This window comes from Loxodonta africana, chromosome 9 (genome assembly GCF_030014295.1).
Source record: "Loxodonta africana isolate mLoxAfr1 chromosome 9, mLoxAfr1.hap2, whole genome shotgun sequence".
NCBI classification, from domain to species: Eukaryota; Metazoa; Chordata; class Mammalia; order Proboscidea; family Elephantidae; genus Loxodonta; species Loxodonta africana.
Genome location: NC_087350.1, coordinates 51,218,912 through 51,242,759, shown reverse-complemented (window position 1 = coordinate 51,242,759; position 23,848 = coordinate 51,218,912). Strand labels below are relative to the sequence as shown.

Genomic DNA, 23,848 nt, shown 5'->3' with positions numbered 1-23,848 from the left:
TTTTTTTTTTTTTAATCAAAATCATCCTAGTGGTTGTGAACTGATATCTCATTGTGGTTTTGACTTGCATTTCCTTAATGGCTAATGATGTTGTGTGCCCTTTCATTCTTTTATTGGTATATCTTCTCTGGAGAAGATATCTATTCAAGAGTTTTGCCCATTTTTTATTTGGGTTGACATCTAGCCTACTTTACAATGAGGGAATAAATTTCACCTTGTAAAAGCCATTCACTTGAGGTATTTCTGTTATAGCAGCACTACATAACTAAGACAGAATTTGGTACTGGGAGTGAGGTGCTGCTCTAACAGATAGCTAAAATATGGAAGTGGTTTTGAAACTGTGAATAGATAGAGGACTCAGAAGTGAGGAGAACTGTTAACACTGGAGATAGTGCAGATGGTGAGAAGCAGCAGCAGAGAACTGGCAGCTGCAGAACCAGGAGACCAGCACCAGATAGCACTGGAGCTGACCCATGGAGTTAGAGAGATGAGTACCTTCCTGCTGAAGCTTACTGGTGGAGTTTGGTGCCTCCAGGCACTGATCAGTGGAGCTACAGAACTTTGGAATACTTGCCCCAGCAGAGCAGAGGCCCAAGGGGCCAAGAGACCAAGGAACCAGGAAGCTGAGCTGCCTCAGTCTCAAAGGGTATGGCCACAACCTCTGGGGTTTCAAAGGGTGGAGCCACGGCCTCTGGTGTTTCTAAGGGTGGAGTTGCCACTGAGATGGACTAAGAGAATGATGTTCCTAAAGCGGAGGGAATGCAGTTGCTAACCCAGTGGGCCTGGAAGGCAGAGCTGAAGCCCAGAGCCAAGGGACCTCCAATCAGAATCCAGAAAGTGTGGACAATACCTAGAGTCTGAAGGGCTGGGCCATTGTGTAAATGGTCTTAGAGAACAGAGGATTATTTTCAAGCCTTGAGGGCTAACGTAATGTGTTCTGCTAACTTGGTGCCTGTTATCCCTTCTTTCCCTCCAGTTTCTCCCATTTGTATTGGAAATGTCTAGCTTGTGCCTGTTCTGCCATTGTACCTTTGGAAGAAGATAACTTGTATATTAGATTTCACCGATGAAGAGGAACTTTTGGATTTTGAACTTGGAGTTAAGATTTTTGCTATGATATGATGGAGTGAATATGTTTTACATGTGGCAAGGACATGAATTTGGGGGGGTCAAAGGATGGAATGTCATAGATTGAATTGTGTCTCCCAAAAATATGTGTATCAATTTGGCTAGGCCATGATTCCCAGTATTGTGTGACTGTCCACCATTTTGTCATCTGATGCAATTTTCCTATGTGTTGTAAATTCTACCTCTATGATGTTAATGAGGTGGGATAGGCGGCAGTTATGTTAATGAGGCAGGACTCAATCTGCAAGATTGGATTGTGTCTTCAGCCAATCTCTTTTGAGATATAAAAGAGAGAAGCAAGCAGAGAGTCAGGGGGACCTCATACCACCAAGAAAACAGTGCCGGGAGCAGAGCACATCCTTTGGACCCGGGGTTCCTTCACGGAGAAGCTCCTAGTCAGGAGAAGATTGATGAGAAGAACCTTCCTTCAGAGCTGACAGAGAAAGCCTTCCCCTGGAGCTGATGCCCTGAATTTGGACTTCTAGCCTATTTTACTGTGAGGAAATAAATTTCTCTTTGCTGAGGCCATCCACTTATAGTATTTCTGTTATAGCAGCACTAGATAACTAAGCAGGTTGTTTGTCTTTTTGTTGTTGAGAGGTACCTGTAAATTTTTGCTTGGGAAAAAAAGGTTTTGGAAACCATTGAGTGGAATGATTGCTGAAATGCTTTCCATTCCTGGTTGTCTGTAGTTTTAAATGCTAAGAAAAAGACCAATGTTTACCTTCTTCCAACTTTATTTCACAACATTATTGAGCACCTGGAGCAAGGTAAGCGCTACAACCAGTGCTCTACATATGTTACCTTATGTAAATGGTGGGATAGAAGGAGGGAATGGGGCCCAAGGGAGGGGGTTTGTAAAGATGCAAGGCAAGTGCTATTGTCCCCAAATTACGGATGAGCAAACTGAGGCTCAGGAAGGGATAAAACTTGCCCATAGTCACATATCTATGTACTGGCAGAGCCAGGATGCCAATCTGAGTTTTTAAATTTAGAGAAAAGTGCAGGACTCGGGAAAGTGGGCAAGTAGATTATTTTGTTTATTTTTCATTCATCTTTGCCTCGCTCCTTTTTCCTTTTGACAAAACAAATTTGTTTTCAGATTTTATTCGTGGAGGAGTTTTTTTTCCTTCCCAGTTGTTCTCTGTTTAATTGGAATGGCTCTCTGAGTCAGAAGCAACTGACCTACTTTTGACTAATAAAGACCCCCGCCCCCATACACACACATTCTTATGAATCCCATTCCTTACCCAGCCACATCTCTGGACTGGTTTAGAAGCAACAACTCCTGGCTGTGGACAACAAAAGTCCTCAAATGTATGAATCCCTTTCTCCTATGAGACCCAGCTCCCTAGGTGTCTCATAATCATGGAGCCCATGGGGAGGCCAAGAAGGGTCAGGTATGTAAGGAGTCAATGCAGGTAGCAATCTCCATGGGCAGTTCTGACCATGGTCCATGGTGGCTGTGGGCAATTAAGCTGAGGTTCATGGGGTCATGTCACTTGGGATCCAAAGGAAAATTCAAGCAGAAAAATGACTGGGCCCACCCAGGCCAACAGCTGAGCTTCCAAGCCCGGTCCATACCCCAGCAAATGGCCTTCCCTTTCTTCCCCACTCTCTGCCCATTCCCTCCATCCCCAAGTCCCCTTAAGTACCAATAATGGAAGTGCTTACTAGGCCCCACAACAATTCACCCTTATCTTTTATTTATAGCTGACAAAGCTCCAAGCAGGAAAAATATAATCACACTTTAAATAATGGAAGTTGTAGGTATTAGAGCTACACGGGCAGTTACCGGAGTTGCAGCAATGTCTCCCTGCAGACCTGACAGGGCGCATGCCGACTGCATTTTTAATTTTTAAAACATATTTCTTCCCAAATTATTCCATGTTACAGAGAAGCCACATTTATGGGGGTGATAAATTACTGTAATAAAGTGCCTCTTCCTCAAATATATAGGACAAAGCCACGATGAGCACAACCCAGCACAGGTGGCCCCAAGAGAGCACAGAGAAGTCCCACTGCCTCGCTCCTCACTTTAATTATTTGGCTGATGTGTCCTACATTTTTAATACAGTCACAAGTTTTCTTTAAGCAAGGAGTTAGAAGTGGCCACTAATTTTGTATTTGTAGGTGCCAGTGTGTGCAAGGGCATATGCATGTGAGTGCCTGTGTGTGTACCCATGGGTGGTGAGGCAAGATGCATGTGTGCAAGCAGCCATGTAGTGTGTCTGTTTGTGAATAAGCTTGCACACTGAATGTCTGTTCCCATGTACCAGCATGTGTGCACACGCGACAGCTTGTGCATGCACAGATCCATGCGTGTGTTGCACACACTTCCTGAGTGTGTCGGGCATGCATGAATGTGCGCTTTTATGTGGATCCATGTGCATTGGCTAAGCATGCATTTTTGTGTGGACCTCTTTGTGTGCATACATGGGCATGCATGGATCTGTGCATGTCAGAAGCACACTGGTTGGAAGTGTATGTTCAGGCATGTTTTTTTATGCTGATCTGTCTTCTCTTCCCAGACCTCAGGTGCATTTGAATTCTTCCTTCTGCAATGAACCAGCTCTCCTTCCACCTTCCCTCCTTCCTCGAACAGTAAAACACAGTGACTGCCTAGGTTCAAATCTCAGCTCCGCCTCTTATTAGCAAGGCTCTCTGTACCTCAGTTTCCCCATCTGTAAAATAGGACTCATAATAAGAGTACCTCATAGAGGTGCTGGGAAGATTAATGAGTTTAATGTGTGTAAAGCGCCTCACACGTAGTAAGTACAAGTGTTAACTATTGTTCTTCCTTCCTTCCTTCCTGCCAGAGGACAAGGCACAGTCTGCTGTAATCTGCTTGGAAAGTTACAAGCAGGAGAGAGCCAAGGGTGGGGAAACAACTGATGAGGAAGTAGCTTAGCTCAGCTCCTATCCTCCCCCTGTCCCAGCTCATCTGGTGGGGGACAGTGGCAGAAGGAGGGGAGAGGACCCAGTTCTGCAATGGCCTCCTTGAGGTCCACATCCAGCTACACAAGTTTGTGGGCTCTCTAGGGCTAGCCCGTGCCCACTTCATCCCTGCTTGTGTGGTCCCCAGCACAGAGCCCGTCAAAGTGGACACTACAGAATGTTTGCTGTGTGGATGAACACTTGGACAGATGAACAGGAGGGGCGATAGGGACCCATTGCCATTGAGTTGATTCTGACTCAAAGCGACCCTATTGGACAGGGTAGAACTACCCCATAGGGTTTCCAAGGAGCGGTTGGTGGCCATAGCTTGCCGTAGCTCTTAACCACTGTGCCACCAGGGCAATGGGTGAGGGTGGCTTATCTGGGAGGCGATGACCAGAGCCAGTGGGAGTGAAGGAGTTGGGAAAATGTGACAGGGAGGGGGAAAAAAAGCCAATGAGGGCTGTGCAAATGAGCTGGCTGCTCTGGGGCACCTGGGACTCAGTCCCACATGAGACCCTCTGAGTAGCTGTGTGCAAGGTGACTCAGAGCTGTCCCACCAAGCCTTAGGCAAGCTGGTGTGTCGATTCACCACCCACTATCCAGCATTGGGTGAGGGCTTCCCCTGGGGACATTTAAAGACCTGGCATTCCTGGGCTGCCCTCTGTGAAGTCTGAGAGAGTGCTGTGGTACCAGACAGAGCCCCAGGCAGAGAAATGGAGACACGGGTGCTAGGGGTGGGAAGATGCGCATTGCGTGGAGACAGTCCACTATAGTCTACGGGCTGCAGAGGAGGGCCAGGGGATATAGGCAGTGCATTGACAGCATCTGCTCCAGGGAAGTGTTGGGCAGATGGATTCAGGGATGGATGTGAGGGTGGATGGAGACGTAGACACATGGTGGTCAATGAGCTTTCTCTGGCTGGGGGGAAGGAGCTGGTCCAGTGGGGTGGCCATGAGGCCCACATCTTCCCCCGTAGATCTGGCAAAGGCCCCAAGTCATCAAAGACAGAAGGGCAAGAGACAGCCAAGGGCCATTCTAGGACCTTCCCAAGGGCTCCCTACCCTAAGAACTGATGTCTGAGACACAGCACTGTCCTTGCCCAGCCCAGAAGTAGGCCTGCACCTCACAGATAACGCATCTCCTCCAGGACTGAAGCTGCATCTTAGGAATTGGAACCCAAGAGGGAAAACCAGGGGAGATACTTCTTCAGCCTCATCTGCACTACTCCCACCACACACCCCAGGTTTAACAAGCTCCTGCTCCTTTCCGTTCCCCACATGGACTCCCTGTCCTCATGAGCTTGCATATGCTGTTCCCTCTGCCTGGAAAGCCCTTCCTTAGTATCAACCTGGAAAATTCCAACCCATCCTTTAGGGCTCTGCTCAAATGCCACCTCCTGCACAAGCCTCTGCTCAGAAGGAATTCCTTCTTCCCCTCTGCTCCTGGGGACTTGCATCTGGTGTTATAATAATGTATGTGCTGATGTCTCTGTTCCCCTTGGGCTCCTCAAGGACAAAGACCATGTCAATGTCTCCACTGTTTCCCCAATGTCCAACGCAGAGCCTGGAATAGATTCAGTGCTTTAGTCCTCATCTGAAACATGGGGGTGATCATAGCACCTGCCTCATCATGGTGTTGTGAGGGTTAAATGAGTTAATATGTCTACTTTGCTGTACTTAGAACTGTGCCTGGCACTGGGTAAGTGTTAGTCAAGTGTTATCCATTGTTATTATCAATGTGGTTCAGAATAAAAGCTTGGAGAACTAGTGCAAAAGGAGAAACAGAAAATGAAACTACCATTTATTGAGCGTCTCCTTTGTGCCAGCTGTTGTATCACCCCCATTTTACAGGTGAGGATACTGAGGCTCAGAAAAAGTGACACAGATAGAAAGGGGCAGAGCTGGGACTTGAATCCAGGTTGTTTGACCAGAGTGCTGGTATTCTCCCCTGCACCCCTCTGCAGCTGGCTCTGTCTCTTTCTATCACTGTGTGTCTCTTTTCCCTCCTCGCTAATACTCCCCACACCCATCCATCCTGCCTTGTGACCTTGATGAGGCTATGAAAGGCTGCCAGGGGTAGTAAGTAAAACATAACATTTATGATTAACAAAATGGGGTTCAAATCCTGGCCATCTACTTGCCTGCTATGTGATTGCCTTGGGCCTGTGGCATCTACTCCCTGAGCCTCAGTTTCTCCACTTGTGTCCTGAAGGAGTTTGGGGACCCTCTCCAAAGGCAGATTTGTCATGATGCTGAAAATTCTTAAGCTTCAGGGCACCTAACTTTCACTGGCCCCTTCCAAATAAGAATTCACTTTCATAAGTCAATTGGTCTTTGTGATGTATTTTTTTAAAGATGGTCCTCCAAGATACAAGCTTCAGGCCTCCCAAACCTCAGATTCTTTTTGAGGTCCTTCCAACCAGGACAGCATGGCCAGGAGGCCGGGGAAGGGAGGCAACCAACCCTCAGCCCCACACACACACTCTGCACAGAGGTCAGTTCCCATCGCAAAAGTGGAGATACAGAGGCCTGCATGGGTGAGGGAACTTGTAGATCACACAGCAAGTTAGCATCACAGCTCTGCTTCGAACCCATGTCTTCCTACTCCAAGACCAGTGCTCTTCGTTCTGGAGCTAGAGAAGGGGGTGCAGAGGGCTGGCTTGGGGGTGGGACCTGCTCCTCACCCATGAGGGCTTTGGGCTATGGTTCAGAGAGTGACTCAGTGCTTCTTAAAGGGGCCAGGAGCAGGGGCAGCTGTGGGTGGGGGTGTCCAGGGACTGCTGCTAAAATAAGTAGTGGCTTCCTCTGAAACGCCTTCTGTGGTCTGCGCAGGGGAAGGAAGTGGAGGCCCAGAAGCAGGAGGGGGCAGAAGGGTGAGAGGCCTGAAACTGTTGCCAGCAACTCAGAGACCAAGCTCGGGGCATCCCCCACCCACTAGATACAACAGCTGGCCCCAGCCAGGCTGCAGCCTTGGGGCCTACAACCAGGAGGGTCCAGGGAGCTTCGGCCCAGCCCTAATATCACAGCCCTGAGGCTACAGAGAATCCTTCTAGATGGTCCTTGGCCTGGCTCCTTCTTCCCTCCGAAACCACTCCCCACTTTCTGACCATGTTGGGCCTTTTCATGTATCTGTGCCTTGGCATGTGCCATTCTCTTGGCCTGAAATGTCCTTCCCACCTTTGACTTTAATATCCAATGCTAATGTCGCTTATCCAGGGAAGCCTTCTCTGACCACCCCTAAACACACACACAGACACACACACGGGCAGGATCAGGTGCCCACAGACTCTCATCAGAAGTAGTGTTTATCATGACGGCTAACGTTTATTGGATGATTGGTGTTTACTACGTGCGAATACTGCTCTGCATGGATGATCTCATTTGATTCTTACAAAAACATGCTGTGGGTTCTATCAATAGCTTTGTTTTATAGAAGAGTAAACCAAGGTGCAGAGAAGACAAACAACTCTCCCTGAGGTCACACAGCCAGAAAATGGCTGAACCGGGAGTGTAACTCAGGTCTGACTCCACAGCCTGGCCATTTAATGAGGTGCCATCCTCATAGACTAGGTGTGAACGGTGCCACGGGAGCCGTGCAGAGGAGGCTGCACCATGATGCTGAATGAGCCTAACCGTCAGGACTCCTCCCTTGACTGTGCCCATGGAGTGGCTGGGAGCTATAGAGTGCTCTAAGTGGGGAGAGGAAACCAGGTTGTAATGAGGAAGCATTTCTTGTGTAAACGTTTCTGGTCAACGGTGTAAAGAGACCTCAGAAGTATCTCCAAAGCTTCAGTGCTGTGTTGTAAATACTTTCAAGTCTAATTTTGTATTTTATTTCTAAAAGAAGGACCCCTAAATTTGGAAAGTTTCAGGCCCCACAAACCCTAAACCTGCTCTGGCGATGCCCTATGACTTAACCACTGCCCTGCCTGCCTCATGCCCAACCCTCTCCATGTCCTGTTTTCACTCTATTGGGGTTTTCTGTTTATGAATCTGCCCTCCCTTCCGCACCTTATTCCATCCACCGCTCACATCGACAGTGAGCTTCTCACGGACAGAATGCAAGCCTTGGTTTCTTGATACTCTTGAGCCTGCTGGTACATAGAAGGGCAGGATGGATTTGTTGAATGAGAGAATGAATGAATAAATGCATGAATGAATGAAAGAAGATGGATCCCTTTATTGTCATCAGTAAGTGTGAGAGATAGAATTTCAGCTTAAAAATCCTAAGTCAGTCTTCCTGTGTGTGAACCCTATGTAGGGAAGAATTCAGCTCAGGCCATGTCTGGCAAGGAGGCCAGGAGCCAAGGCCACCCCTCATGGCCTTTCAAGCCCCCCACGGAGAGAGTTTTCTTTCTGTAGCTTCAGGAGGTCAAAAGTTCCCTCTAGAGAAGGAGGAAGTGAAAGTCCTGCTATGGGTGAGTCATCAGAGGGTCCCCTGGGAAGAAGCTGGCACAGGAGCAGCATGGAGGGAGAAGCCTGGCTCAGAAGAGATGCCAGAATAAGAAGGAAGACCTGGGAGGTGGCCTGAATGGAGAGGGCTGAAACCATTTCCTGGCTGCTCCCCAAACTCCGGAGTCTTCAGCTTGGAGAAGGCAATCCGTGGGAGACCATCTCTGTCCTCATGTCTCTGAAAGGCTGTTGAGGGGGTAGAAATCAGATGTGGTCTGTGCAGCAGCGAGGGCTTCTGGAGTCAGCTAGGAAACGTCAAGGAGGCCAATTTCCAGCAGTCAGAGCAGGACTCTGATGCTATGGCAGTCGCCTGGTAATAATGATGGTCAATAGCAAGTGAGGCAGCACTGTTCAGTGCTCAGGACTCTGGATTTGGACTTCCTGACTTGGAATCCCAGCTCTGCTCCACTTTAGCTGCATGACCTCAGGCAAGTGAAGTCAATTTTCCATATCTCCTATTTTTTCTTGTAAAGTGAGAGAACAGTACCTAATCCATAGAAGTATGATGATTAAATACATTAACATATGTACAGGGCTTAGAAGAGTGCCTGGTCCAAGGAAGCCTGCAATAAAGAATGACTAACGTACCAAGCAGAGTCTAGTCAAGAAAAGTGAAACATCCTAGGTCTTTTGAATAGAAGGAATTTAATACAGGGAGTTGTTACACAATGGTAGTAGAGCTAAGAAACAATGTAGAGGATGATGCAGCAACCCAGAGATTAGCAAAGCAGGAAGCTGGTGCCTGGAGGCCAGAGAGAGGAGGTGGGCTATCAGAATGGTGTTGGCAGTATGGCAGGGAAAAAAAAAAAAAAAAAAAACCTGTTACGTCAAGTCCATTCTGACTCATAGTGACTCTATAGGACAGAGTAGAACTGCGCCATACAGTTTCCAAGGAGCACCTCGTAGACTTGAACTGCCAACCTTTTGGTTGGCAGCCAAGCTCTTAACCACTACGCCACCAGAGTTTCCAGAGTATGGTGAGGAGGAGAGAAATTAAAGTGAGAGAATCCGCATGATGGTGATGGGTTGTGTGAGTCCACGAGGGTGAGAAAAGAGTCTGGAAAGGGGGCAAGGAGAGAATGAAGAGGTCCAAGGGAGTGCTACGGACAAGGACCAGACTTCAGTCATATTTTACTTTCTAGTAATGCCATCTTAATTTAGTTGCTTTACCTCTTGGGGCCTCAATTTCCTCACATGTAAAACAAATAAAAATGATAATACGTGTCTTGCTTTTAAGGTTAAGTAAGATAATGTATGTGAAGTGCTTGGTACAACGTTGGCTCGGGTTAAGGACTCAGCAATAATAGTAGCAAACACTTACATAGTTCTTTAGCCTTCACAACAGTCCTGTGAAGCAGGTACTCCCATTTTACAGATGAGGAAACTGAGTCACAAAGAAATCAGCTTACACAACTAGTAAGTGGCAGAGCCAGGCTGTTGGGCTCTAAAGTCCTGCTTTTAACCATTATACTATGGTGCCCTGATTTTACCATCAACAGCTGTCTGCCCAGCCAGCCTCATCCTGGTTCAATGCCAACCTCTTTCTCAGAATTTTACCCGGTCCCTTCTAACCAGATTGATAATCAGCATCTGCTTCCAATTGTAATACCTGACACTAGATATATAACAGTTCTCCTAGGCCTGGGGTGTCTGGAGTCACTCTGACCTAGCTTTCTGCCCTGGCTCTGCCATTTTCTAGCTATGTGACCTTGGAGAAGCCATTTCCCTCCCTAAAGTCTTGGTTTCTTCTATTGCAACATGGGAGCCTTGTCCTTAGTTTTCTGGGCTGTGGCGAGGAAAAATGAACCCTCATTTAGGGAGCATGTGGCACTGGGAAAGGTATGTGTGTTCAGTCTATCGATCACGTACACAGAGTCCTGGGGATGGTGCCAAGTATTTCTTTGCTTTTCCCAACAAGTTCTCAGCCCATGTAGAGTGCATCATGGGAGAGTGACCTGGGCATTGTCCGTTTGCTTTCACATACAATTGCCCTTTTCCTGTGTCTTAGTTATCTAGTGCTGCTATAACAAAGAGAAATTTATCCCCTCACAGTCTAGGAGGCTATGTCCAGATTCAGGGTGCCAGCTCCAGGGGAAGGCTTTCTTTCTATGCCAGTTCTGAAGGAAGGTCCTTGTCATCAAACTTCCCTGGTCCAGGAGTTTCTCAGCACAGGGACCCCAGATATAAAGGACCCGGTATTCTCCTGGCTCTGGTTTCTTGGTGGTATGAGGTCCCCATGTCTCTCTGCTCACTTCTCTTTTTTATATCTCAAAGGAGATTGATTTAAGACACAACCTAACCTTACAGATTGAGGCCTGCCTCATTAACATAACTTCCTTTAATCCTGCTTCATTAACACCAGAGTTGCAGGATTTACAGCACATAGGAAAATCATGTCAGATGACAAAATGGTGGACAATCACACAATACTGGGAATCATGGCCTGGCCAAGTTGACACACATTTTGGGGTGACAAAATTCAATCCATAACATCCTGAAAACTACTTTTCCCAGGATCCTTTGCCAACAAGCTTCCGGCTAGTTTGGGCCAATGGGAAGCATCGGCAGGACATTGAAGGATAGGAGGAGGGGAGAAGCCAGAGTATTTTTCCCTCTCTCTCTCTGCTTGGGGCTGTGGAGGGGAGTCGAGGAGTTTTATGGCAGTGGCACTCTCTCTTGTGCCTTCAGCTCCGATGGAATCACCCATCCCTCTGCCGCCCAGCTCCTCTCAGGTGGCTCCTGCCAGGGTTCTCACTACCTGCAGGCGGTATCATCACTTCCTCCTCCTTTTCTGGGATGCAGTATCATCACCTCCTCCTCCTTTTCTGGGATGGTAGCAGCTTCCTGCTATTGCTGAACCCTAGAATGCCTCACCATTTGCTGTTTGACTTTTCCGCTCTTCTCTGGCCCATGGAACCATTTCCCTGTATTAAATTTCCTGTGTTTGAAATACCTAAAGTGGTTTCTGTCTTACTATCTTAGCCTTAATAGGCTTCCAAAACTTCCCTTCTCTCCTCGACTTTCCTCCTTTTTTTCCCCTTCCTTTTATCGCCAGGATCTTTATCCCTGAGGGTCAGAGATAGGCCCATGAGTTTATGTCACAGGTAAGACTCTAGCTCCTTCTAGCTCTTCTCAGTGAACCGGCTCCAAGACAAATAAAGCTTTGTCATGCTGACACTGGCTGTCTCATGGCATAAAGTGAATGTGTTTTTACATTATTATGCTGTCTTTTTACTTTGCCTGACCAAAGACTCATTTGCACAAAGGGTGGGGAGGAGCTGTTAGGAACTGGAGAGAGGATACTTGTGAAGGGGTAACTGAAATGCCATCCTGCCACACTTGCAAAGAACCTGGCACATAGTAGGTATTCAAAAAATGTACCTTTTCCTCCCCCTTCACCATCTTCCCTGAGGCCCAGGACAAAGCCTCAATTTTAAAACCAGCCCTAAGGGGAATGAAGACCCTTATTTGTGTTAGGACAGTTGCCCCAGGGCCCCACTTCTTAAGGAGGAAAGGAGCCAGGGACAGACTCCTTCCAGGAAGTAGAAAGGTGTCACCCTGCTACCAGCCAGTGCCACTGGGACTCCTTTTGGGAACTGCTCACAGAGATCCTCCCACCTTGGCCGCCCCACTTCCCCCCTCCCCTCCAGAGCCCTGGGCATAGGTCACTCCAGCCAGCCTCCTGCTTCTTGGCCAGATGGGAGGCTCCAGTATGGCCTCCCCAAGGGCCCCAGAGGTCTTGAGAGCCCTTTCTGGGATTCACCCCTGTCCTGGCTCTGAGTCTCTGGCTTAGTCTGTCATTTTAAAGCCTCCTGCCCCTCACTCAGGGACTAAGTTAAATTCCATGATTTTTGGACTTTCCATTTCCCCATATTTGCATGTTCTTTGGAGTACTGTAGACAAGTCACCAGAAAGGTAGAAGGAACCTGAGAGCTAATCAAATCCAATCTCACCCTTTATGATACAGGTGGGGAGACTGGGGCTCAGAAGAGTCTTGCCTGAAAGCATGTAAAGTCATTGGCAGGTTGGTGGGGGGAGTGGAGAGGGGGGCAAAGCTTATGTCCCAGCGAACCAAAGCCCCAGAGACATGTGTCCTACACAAGCACATGTGTGAACATCAATACTCTATGTGTACTCATATACACCAGAGAGATCACACGTGTTTATAAACCACCATACTCCCCTGAGACCATAGGCTTAGCATCTAGGGCTCACACAGCATAAACTTGGCCACACATGTGCACCCCAATGGGCAGACATGCCCACCCATATCCACATGCATACTCACCAGTACACAGTCATAGCCAAGCACATGGAGCCCAGCCCACACATCCGCACATGCCCTCACAGAATCATACCTGTGTGCACAATCCCACATGTGTGCGCTTGCTACATGGTTCACAACATGCATGCATGTAAACGTCTAACATACACACACATCAATTCAGTAAGGTGCCATCACACACAGGGATGCACCTCACACACACCTGTGGATACGTGTCCACCCCCATACATGCATGGGCACATAGCGGCAATAGCAGGCAACCCTCTGTTATCATTCCCATGAGGATGACCACAGCCTCATGCATAGTCTCCTGTTTCCTCCTCCCACATGTGCTGCCTGCCCACATGCAGCCCCAGGCACACGTGATCACACACACAAAGCGCTCCCCCTTGGTGGGCCTCCTTACGAACCCCCTGATCCCCCTGTAGCTGTGTGCTCTGACTCCTCTTTGATGGGACCCTCCTCAAGGAACCCACAGGCACCTGGTTGCTCTTGGGACTAGGAAAGTGCCCTGCCCACCTCTCGTCCCTTTCCCCTAAGCTAGGTGGCCTGGGTCACTGGGGAGGGGAGAGGGCTCCTCAGAGCTCAAAGTCCTGGGGCCAAAGTCTTGTTTGCAGGCGTTGGGCGGAAGTTGCACAACCTGCCCCAGCAGGCAGGGGTGACCCTGGTTTATTGTCTCTGGCTTCCCCTTGGCTGCAGGCCCAGCCACCAGACCTGTTTCTCTGGCGGTGGGTGAGGAAGGTAATTCCTCCCTCCCCTGCCTGGGAAACAGCCTGGTGAGCAAGGACTCCACCGGTCCCCAGCTACATGTGCCACAGGCTGAGGCTGAGATACACAGAACTTAGAACCAGCTTCTTTCCCCAGTGGGAAACTGAAGCCCAGAGAAGGTAGTGGGCTTGCTCAGAGCCACACAGCAACCTAGAAGTGCAGCAAGGCATGCACCCTGGCTCAGTTTTCTTTCAAAAGTAGCAGAAATGAGTTCTAACACAGATGAACAGAGCTACTCTGAGTGTAGAAAGAGGGAACGTAGGAGCCTGGGGACAGGGACCACACATACACCCCACTCCCTACTTCTGCTGTCAATTCATTGAAGCATCAGTTTGCCATATCACCAACAACTCATTGAACTTAACAAATTTACCCAGACTCAAAAGTATTTTTATTAATAAAGTTTGCAACAATGTGTATAATATGAATGGCAAAGCACTTGGGGGCCATGGGAAAGCAGGATGCTGACGCTCTGGAGCCTCAGATTTCTCTCCGTCACTAGGTCCTGCACTCCAGGCTGGGAAGTGGATGACTTTCCCAGAGTCTTTTTTCCAGTTTCCTCCAGTGGCAGCAGCAGTAAGGTGGGGTTTTGCCGAACATTCCTGCAAATACTGGCGGACCAATCTCCCAGACATCTTTGAAAGCTGTTGAAAACCATCTGTGCCTGCCTGCATTTTCCACCCTCCCTCCCTCTCTCCTTCCCCTTCTTCCTTCTTTCCTTCCTCCCCTCCTAACTTCCTTCCTCAATTCATTCAGTTGAAAATCGTTAGGCAGGCCTGAGTCGGGTGGTAATGGTGGCCCTTGCTAGGTCAGATATAAAGTGGGGTGGGACCTAGCCTGGTAGGGTATGAAGATGGGGATTGAACAAATAAATAACCCATCACAGATTAAAAAAAAAAAAAAATTGCCATCAAGCTGATTCTCACTTATAGTGACCCTATAGTACAGCGTAGAACTGCCCCCTAAGGTTTCCAAGGAGAGGCTGGTGGATTCTAACTGCCAAACTTTTGGTTAGCAGCTGAGCTCTTAACCACTGCACCAACAGGGCTCCATCATAGATAAGGGGAGCCATGTTTCTTATGGATAAGGAAGGGAGGTACAAATATGGAAAGGAGGAAATGAAACAAACCCTGTGATGGTACACTGGAATTGAAGCTGTCAGGAAACTCTATGGTTTAAACACATGGTTTAAAAAAGATACAGAGAGATAAATATAGATGGAATGACCTGTGTAAATATATATGTGTGTATGTCTTTTTTTTTTTTTATGTATGTGTGTATACATGTATGTATATGATAAGTGCAGGTATGCCTACACACATATTTAACATATGTTTTTTTATATATGATATGTATGTGTGTGTGTTTGTACATGTATTCCCCAGCTGTGTTCACTGAGAAGGTCCAGAAGCATCAACACCCTAGTAGCAATGAGCGTACCTAGTGCTGAGATCTTGGTTTTAAAATATAATTCTTCCTTATAAAGGTATCAGGCTCTTTGGAGGAATGGCTGATTCTCAGGCTGGGGAAAAGAAAGTACAATATAAACCTAGAACATCCTGTGTCAGAAAGTAAATAAGTGCTCAAAGAACAACGGAGACGTATCAAAAAGACACAAGAACCAGCTTGAAGGAGGTCTTCCTGGCCAAACCTGGTGTAATTTGAACATTAAAATAAATAACGATAGTAGTGAATTATAACCCATTGAATAAAAGAGGAATCAATGAATCCACACTGTTATACACAAACAAATAAGTAAATAAATGGACAGGATAGAAAGCTCTTCCTTACAGTACAATGCCAAATAATAAATGAAGGAAAATCACCATTTGGCAACTATTATAATAATGATGAATTCAGGTAAGAAGCATCAACGAATGCCAGAACAGTGTTCTTATTGTTGTTAGGTGCCACTGAGTCAGTTCCGACTCATAGCAACCCCCTATGTACAACAGAATGAGACACTACCCAGTCCTGCACCATCCTCACAATTGTTGCTATGTTTGAGCCCCTTGTTGCAGACAAGGTGTCAGTCCATCCTGTCAAGGGTCTACTTTTTCACAGACTCTCTACCTATCACAACATCCTTCTCCAGGGACTGGTCCCTTTTGATAACATGTCCAAAGTATAGGAGACGAAGTCTCACCATCCTCGCTTCTAAGGAGCATTATAATTTAGCCCATCCTCACAATTGTTGCTATGTTTGAGCCCCTTGTTGCAGACAAGGTGTCAGTCCATCCTGTCAAGGGTCTACTTTTTCACAGACTCTCTACCTATCACAACGTCCTTCTCCAGGGACTGGTCCCTTTTGATAACATGTCCAAAGTATAGGAGACGAAGTCTCGCCATCCTCGCTTCTAAGGAGCATTATAATTTAGCTTCTAATGTTAAAACTAGTGGGTGGAAATGGGATGAGGAATGAAATATTTACACAGTGCTAACGCATCTCCATAGAAAATGCCTAGCAAAGTAACTTAACAGTTGAGAAACCAGAACAAACGGCCAATTTTCAAAGTTAACACCACCAGGTGTGGGACAAATCGATACTATGAGCCACCTGACAGAATGCAGTGAGAAGACCACAATATCCCTTCTGTAATATTCTTGCCAGAGACACAGAATCTGGGAATAATCATAAAAAAAAAAAATTGGACAAACACAAATTGAGAGATATTTTAATCAAATGATTGCCCTGTTATCTTCATCTTCTTGGTGAAGAGCGCGAAACTCAAGGCAAGATAAAGGAACCATTCCAGATTGAAGGGGAATGGAGAGACATGACCACATGAAATGCTGGGTTGGGTCACTTCCTATAAACGACGTCATGGGGGCAGGGGCAAATTATCCAACAGGCAACATAAGCATGGTGCTTACTTTGCTTACCAGATCATCTGTAGTGAACAATTTCACATTTTTTCACTGCATCAAAGAGTCTGCTGGCATCTGTCTCCCTCCTAATCCCACAGCGCCTTCCTACAGAATCAAAGCCCTTTTTCAAATTTACAATCCGTAACAGAGGTAGATGACCCAGTAAGCAAGGTAAGCACTGGCTTATTTGTGCTTACTTACTAATCTGTAGTGAACAATCACTACAGATGATCCAGTAAGCAAGGTAAGTCTATTGGATAATCCACCCCTGCGTGGGGACGAATAGTGAAACTTGAATGAGCTATCTGGATGAAGAGTATATGGGACCTCTTTATACTATTCTTGCATGCTTCTTCTAAGTTGAAATATTTTTAAATAAAATTATTTTTAATCCCATACAGTACAACTTCATAATGTGCCAAAGGATGTTCCTAGATGGATGTCTCCAAGAAAAGGATAAACTCTTCTGGTAGAGTGTTCGAGATGAATCAGGGGTAGGTATGTAGAAACCTAGCAAACAAACAAAAAACAGGAAAATTGACAACTTCAGGGACAATAGAAATTCAAACAAGAAAAAAAAATGTAATTATAGTACTCTATGTGGCTGGGCTGTCTACAATATTTACATTGTCACAAAATAAACTCTGAATGTTTACCTATCCAAAAGTTATGGTATGACTATATTTTTAAAACATGGCACGATGAGGGAGGAGAAGCTTGTGTGAGGAGGCAATTCTTATCTTCCAGAGTAGGGAGACAGTAGATTATATCTAAAACTGAAAATCAAGAAATGTCAGTATAAGGACATTATTTAGGAGTATGAAGGCAAATAAAAAAGAAACTCTTGTTTCTTGTTCCAAGTGGTTGCTTCTGTTGGCTGGGAATTAGGGCAAGGACAGATGACATAGAAGACTGCTAAGACTTGCAGAATGAAACTCATCTATGACTTCAATAAAAGTTAAAATAAAAACAGAAAAATTCAACTGTAGTACAATTACAGCAAATCAGTAAATTTAGACAATTTGTTGAGTTGACTTTTTAGTGAAATCTGCAAAAGAATTCCCCAAATGCTGAAGTGCTGATAAAACAGAAAACTACCTCATAAAGGGATTTTTTAAAAAATTGGTCTAAAGCGAAAATTTCCCGTGTGATACTGAGAAAATCATATACATAGGATATTGTTTAAGAAGAAGAATAAAGGCACTAGAAGAATAAATGTCTTATGACCTTTATCTTTGGACAAATTGAATACGTATATATTATATGTATATATATTCAATTTGAGACATTCATAGGAAGGGAACATAGTAATTAGAAAAATGTATTTGTATATATTGAACATAATTTGATTATTGAACATAATCAAAAAATATTTTTTTAATGAATTTTTTGAAAATCAGTTAATTCGGTAATACGGGGCAGTGGTCATTCAGGGATCCTTTGGAGAACTGGCTTTTGCCAAATGAGCCTTTGAAGGTTTGGAGGGTTCCTGCACCCAGACCCCTCTGCAGGACCAGGGCCCATGCGTGGTACAGTGCAGCCTAGCCCCACCCAGGCCCAGCCCACTCCCATCAGCAGCTTCCCTGGAGGAGAGGACTTCCCTTGCACCCTCTACCTCCCACTTTTTCCTCTTTCAGGATGCCCAGAGTGGCAAAATCAGACGTGGAAATGCCTTTCTGAGAAATTGCAGGTCAACACAGTAGGAATGCTCTGGTCCTTCTGAAGGAACTGACATATCCCCTTGGCAAAATTGCCACCCTTGGAAGCAGTTGGAGACAGTTCCCGGTTGTGGTTCTGTCCTCTCCTCCCCCTGCCTCTGACATCCCCCCACCATGAGGCTTTTGGCAGCTCTGGTCCCATTTCCAGCATCAGGCATGATATTTGACCACTGCTCCCTACTTCCCAGCTGGTAGCTGGGATGCCCTGCTAACCTCTCCATCCTCTCTCCTTGCCCCTCTTCTCCAGTACCCTGTCCCACATACACACACCAACACGTTCCCTAATTGCACATACCCTAAGCTCCAACCTCCCAGAAACTCCCTCTGTTCCACAGACAACCTCAGGTTTTTACACATGCAACTTCCCTCTGTCTGGAATGCTTGCTTATTCACCTGGTGAACTCCTATTCATCCTTCAAAATCCAACTCAAAATGTTCCCTCCTTTAAGAAGGCCTTCCTTCTCTGGTACTCCCATCACTCTTTCTTCATTTCTCCTTCTCCTCCACTAGCCTGAGAAAGCCTGCAGGTTAAGACCAACGTCTGGTTCATAACAGAAAAGCAACAAACACTCATCAGGTTAATTCTAGGTAGACATCGTAATGAACACTCATACATCTCCCAACAGCCCTGTGTGATATAAATACTTAACGCCCTTTTATAGGTGAGGAAAGAGAGGGTTGGAGAAATGAACTGACTTGCCAAAGGCCTCATAGTTCAAAAAGTAGCCAAGCTGGACTTAACACAAAGGTCGACAAACTCCAAGGCCAGCTTTCTCTGCTTATCCCTCACCCCTCGGATTTCCCACCTTTCGGCGCCAGACGTAATTAAAGCCTCGCTGGCCCCTGTGATGGGCTGGGAGGCGGGTATGTCATCAGAGCATGAGATGCTGGAAGCTCTCCAGTGTGTCATTATGTTTAATTACATGAGTTCAGGCTTCTACGTGGGCCGATGGAGCCAGAGTGTCTCCGTGCCCATGTGGCCATGGAATTTTTGTAACTCAGTGGTGGGGCAGGCGCTGCTAAAGAGCCTTCAAAACAGCCCTGGGATCAAGGCCCACATTCTCCACGGAGAAATTGTGACAAAAAAGCTAAACTCCAGGCCCCTCTCTGAGTCTGTGGGGAAGGCCTTGGTGGGAGGAGCAGTCAGTGGACACCTCTCTGGATGTTCTCAGCCAGACTTCCACCTAGGCAGGGAGTGGAGCAGAAGATGGCTACATGAGGGGATCAGCTCCAAATCCCCCTCATCCCACCCCCAGACAGACACAGGCACACATACATACATAGAAACATGGTTTCAGAACATTTACTTGAACCTCTGAGTAAAGAGCCATTCACACTTTCATCAGCTTCATTATCTGCTTGCTTTGGGGAAGATGCCAGTGGAAGCAACAGCTTGCATGTGTCCATTTAATAAGCATGTATTGAGTGCCTTCTTTGTGCCAGGCATTGTGCTAGGCACTAGGGTTAGAAAAGGAAATAAAGTCCCCGTTCTCAAGAAGTTTATTTTCTAAACGAAAAACCCATAATAAACATACTCATAAATATATAATGTACAAGTGTTGATAAATGGTATGAAGAAACAGGGCAAAGTTGAGGAGCACCTGCCTAGAGACAATGACCCAGTTACAGCAATAGTCAGGCCAATCTCCAAAAAGAGAGATAAAGAAAAAACTGGAGGGGGAACAGGACAAAGGAGTCCATCACCCCAGTTGCTTCCTTTTAATTTCTATCACTTCCTCCTCCTCTACTATTGCTTTTCTTTTTAAAATATTAAATATTTAAAACATACAGAAAGCATAGAAAATTATATGACAAACACATACCCACTAACTACATTTAAAAAATGAATCATTACTTTGGATTCTAAACAAGTAAACAAACAAAAATCTACAGATATAATCAAAGCTCCCTGTATTAGTCAAGATAGGCTAGGTTCTCTATAGTAGCCAACAAACTCCAAACCTCAGCAGCTTAAACAACAAAGGTCTATTTCTCTCTCACTCTCTGTATCCAATGCAGCTTAAATGGAGAGGATTGTATTTATTGTATTTTCTCAGGAAACCAGGCTGATGGATGATCTACCATCTTATGATACTGTGGTCTCAACCAGAAGCTTCAGGGTGTACCATGGAAAGAAAGCATGAAGGCTCATGCCCTGATGTTTAGATGTTTCCATTTAGAAGTGGCATATGTTGTTTTTATTCATGCTTTGTTGGCTAAAGCAAATCATGTGGCCACGTCCAACTTCAAGGGGGCAGGGAAGTATAATCATGCCATGTATTCAAAATAAGAGGAAAATTGAAATTTTGGTGAGTATTCTTTTTTTTTTATTATTGTTCTTTAGATGAAGGTTTACAGAACAAACTAGTTTCTCATCAAACAATCAGTACACACATTGTTCTATGACATTGGTTAACAACCCCACAACATGACAACACTCCCCTCTCTCAACCCTGGGTTCTCCATTTCCAACTTTTCCGTTCCCTACTGCCTTCCAGTCCCTGCCCCAGGGCTGGTGCATCCCTTCAGTCTTGCTTTGTTCCATGGGCCGCTCAATCTTTGGCTGAAGGGTGACTCTCAGGAGTGACCTCATTACTGAGCTGAAAGGGTGTCTGGGGGCTTTACTCTCAGGGTTTCTCAGACTCTGTCAGGCCAGCAAGTCTGTTCTTTCCTTTTGAGTTAAACTTTTGTTCTACATTCCTCTCCAGCTCTGTCTGGGACCTCTATTGTGGTCCCTGTCAGAGCAGTCAGTAGTGGTAGCTGGGCACCATCTCACTGTTCTGGACTCAGTCTGGTGGAGGCTGTGGTAGATGTGGTCCATTAGTCCTTTGGACTAAGCTTTCCATTGTATGGTGAGCATTCTTAATATCTGCTACTTTCTCCATTCCATTTTCCTATATCCTTTGCTCCCAGGTATAAGACTTATCTGGAAGTTGTTGTGTTTTCTTCTCATCTGTGTTTAAAAATTTTTTTAATACATCTGTATGCATCAATAAATAGTATATGGAAAGAAATCACAAAGGAAATTAGAAAGTAGTTTGAACTGAATAAAAATGAAAATACTACATACAAAAATTTCTGTGATGCAGCTAAAGCAATTTATAGAGGAAAACGTGTTGCCTCAGCTAGCTACATTCAAAAAGAATAAAGTCCCCAAATCAATTATCTAAGCTTCAACCTTAAGAAACTAGACAAACCCAAAACACCACAAGAGGAGTTAATTAAACTAAAAGTACATTGTATTTCTATATAGTAGTAATAAACAATTTGAAATTGAAATTAAAATCAATGTCATTTATAAAAATGAAAAATATATGGATAAATCTAACAAAATATGATTTATACATTGAAAACTACAAATTGTTGCCAAGAGAAATTAAAGAAGACCTAATAAATGGAGAGATATACTGTGTTGATGAATCAGGAGACTCAGTATTTTAAGATGTTAATTTTTCCCCAGTTAATCTATAGATTCAACACGATACCAACAAAATCTCAGCCGGCTTCTTTGTAGATACTGACAAGCTGATTCTAAATTATAAATGGAAATGTAAAGGACCTAGAATAGCCAAAACAATTTTGAAAAAGAAGGAAATTGGCAGACTTAAACTACCTTATTTCAAGACTTCCTATAAAACTACAGTAAGCTAGACAATGTGGTAGTGGCATAATATTGGGCCTGTGGATCAATGGAACAGAACAGAGAGTCCGTAAATAGACCCATAATCTATGGTCAAATGATTTTTGACAAAGGGGCTGAAGTAATTTAGTGGAGAAACAATAGTCTTTTCAACAAATAGGGCTGAAACAATTGGACATTCATACGCCAAAAAAAAAAAACCTAAAGCCTCAACCTTTACTTCTCATAACATATAAAAATTAATTTGAAATAGATCATAGACTTAAATGTAAAATGTCAAACTATAAAACTTCTAGAAGATCATATGGGAGAATATCTTTCTGATCTCGATAGGTAATGATTTCTTGGACAGGACAGAGATAGCACAAACAGTAAAATAAAAGACAAAGATTGATGAATTGGACTTCTTCAAAATGTAAAGATTTACTCTTTGAAAGTCACTGTTAAGAAAAGGAAAAGACAAGCCAAAGACTGAGAAAAAATTCTGATAAAGAACTGGTATCCCAAATTTGTTAAAAACTCTTATAGCTCAGTACAAAGGCCAACAATCCAGTTATAAAACGGACAACAGATTTGAACAGCTTCCCTAAAGAAGACATATGAATGGCACATAAGTGCATAAAGAGGTGCTCAAGATCCAAGATCGTTAGTCACTAGGGAAATGTAAATTAAACAATGAGTAACCACTATACACCGATAGAATGCTAAAAATTTTTAAAATGGCACTACCAAGTGCTGGTGAAGAGTTGGAGCAAACTCACATACATGACTGGTGAGATTTCAAAATTATATAACTATATTGGAAAATAGTTCACAAGTTTCTTATTAAGTTAAACGTATGACTAATAATTCCATCTCCAGGTATTTATTCAAGAGAATAAACACTAATGTTCATGCAAAGACTTGTATATGAATGCTCAGAGCAGCTTTATTCCTAATAGTAAAAAAGTGGAAACAACCCAAATGTACATCAAGTGGTGAACAGATAAATTTTGGTACATCCCTACAATGGAATACTTCTGACCAACAAAGTACAAAGAACTACTGAAATGTGGAACAATGTGGATGAATCTCAAAAGCCTTCTGCTAATTAAAAAAGTCAGACGCAAAAGACGTCATGCTGTATGATTCCATTTATATAGCATTCTGGAAAAGGCAAAACTGTAAGGGCCGAAACCAGATCAGTAGTGGCCAGGGCTGGGAATTGGGGGAGCGCTGCATACAAGGGGATGCCAAAGAACTTTTGGAGAGATGGCAATGCTCTATAACTTCATTGTGGCGGTAGCTACACGAGTGTATTCAACATTCAAAACTCATCAAACTCTACGTTCAGAAAGGATTAAATTTATCACACACAAACTATATCTCGATAAACTGAATTTTTAAAAAAGAATATATGGAATTCTTTTTAACAAGGTTAACTTCTCAATTTTGATAATCATACTGTAACTATGTAAGAGAATGTACTTGTTTAGGGGTAAAAACACACTGAGATGAGTAAAGGAGAACTATGTCTGCAATTTTCAAATGGCTCAGAACAAAATAATATTTACTTACGTGTTTGTAAACACATAGGAGCCCTGGTGGCACAGTGGTTAAAGTGCTCAGCTGCCAACCAAAAGGTTGATGGTTCGAACCTGCCAGAGGCTCCTTGGGAGAAAGAAGTGGCAGTCTGCTTCCCTAAAGATTTACAACCTTAGAAATCCTTTGGGGCAGTTTTAATCTGTCCTATAGGGTTGTTATGAGTTGGAATCAACTTGACAGCAGTGGATTTTGGTTATGTACACACATACACACACATATATGTATATATACACATATGTATACACACACACATAGAGAGAAACAGAGAAAGAAACAAGAGAGAGAAATAATGATAAAGCAAATGTGGTAAAATGTTAACATTTGGGAAATTAGTGTGAAGGTGTATAGAAATTTTTTATACTATTTTTGCAACTTTTCTGTAAGTCTGAAAATGTTTCAAAATAAAAAGTCAAAAATTGCATATGATTATTTTTACATAATAAAAATTTTGCGTATGTAGATTTTG

The 23,848-nt window shown here is 44.6% G+C and overlaps 1 long non-coding RNA gene across 1 annotated transcript; it reads left to right on the top strand.

The window, feature by feature from the left end:
• The first annotated feature begins 22 nt into the window (after positions 1–22).
• LOC135232438 (uncharacterized) lies at positions 23–23,848 on the top strand. Its single transcript, XR_010323023.1, has 3 exons — positions 23–8,947; positions 16,842–16,934; positions 20,216–23,848. It is a non-coding gene; the product is annotated as an uncharacterized LOC135232438 (long non-coding RNA).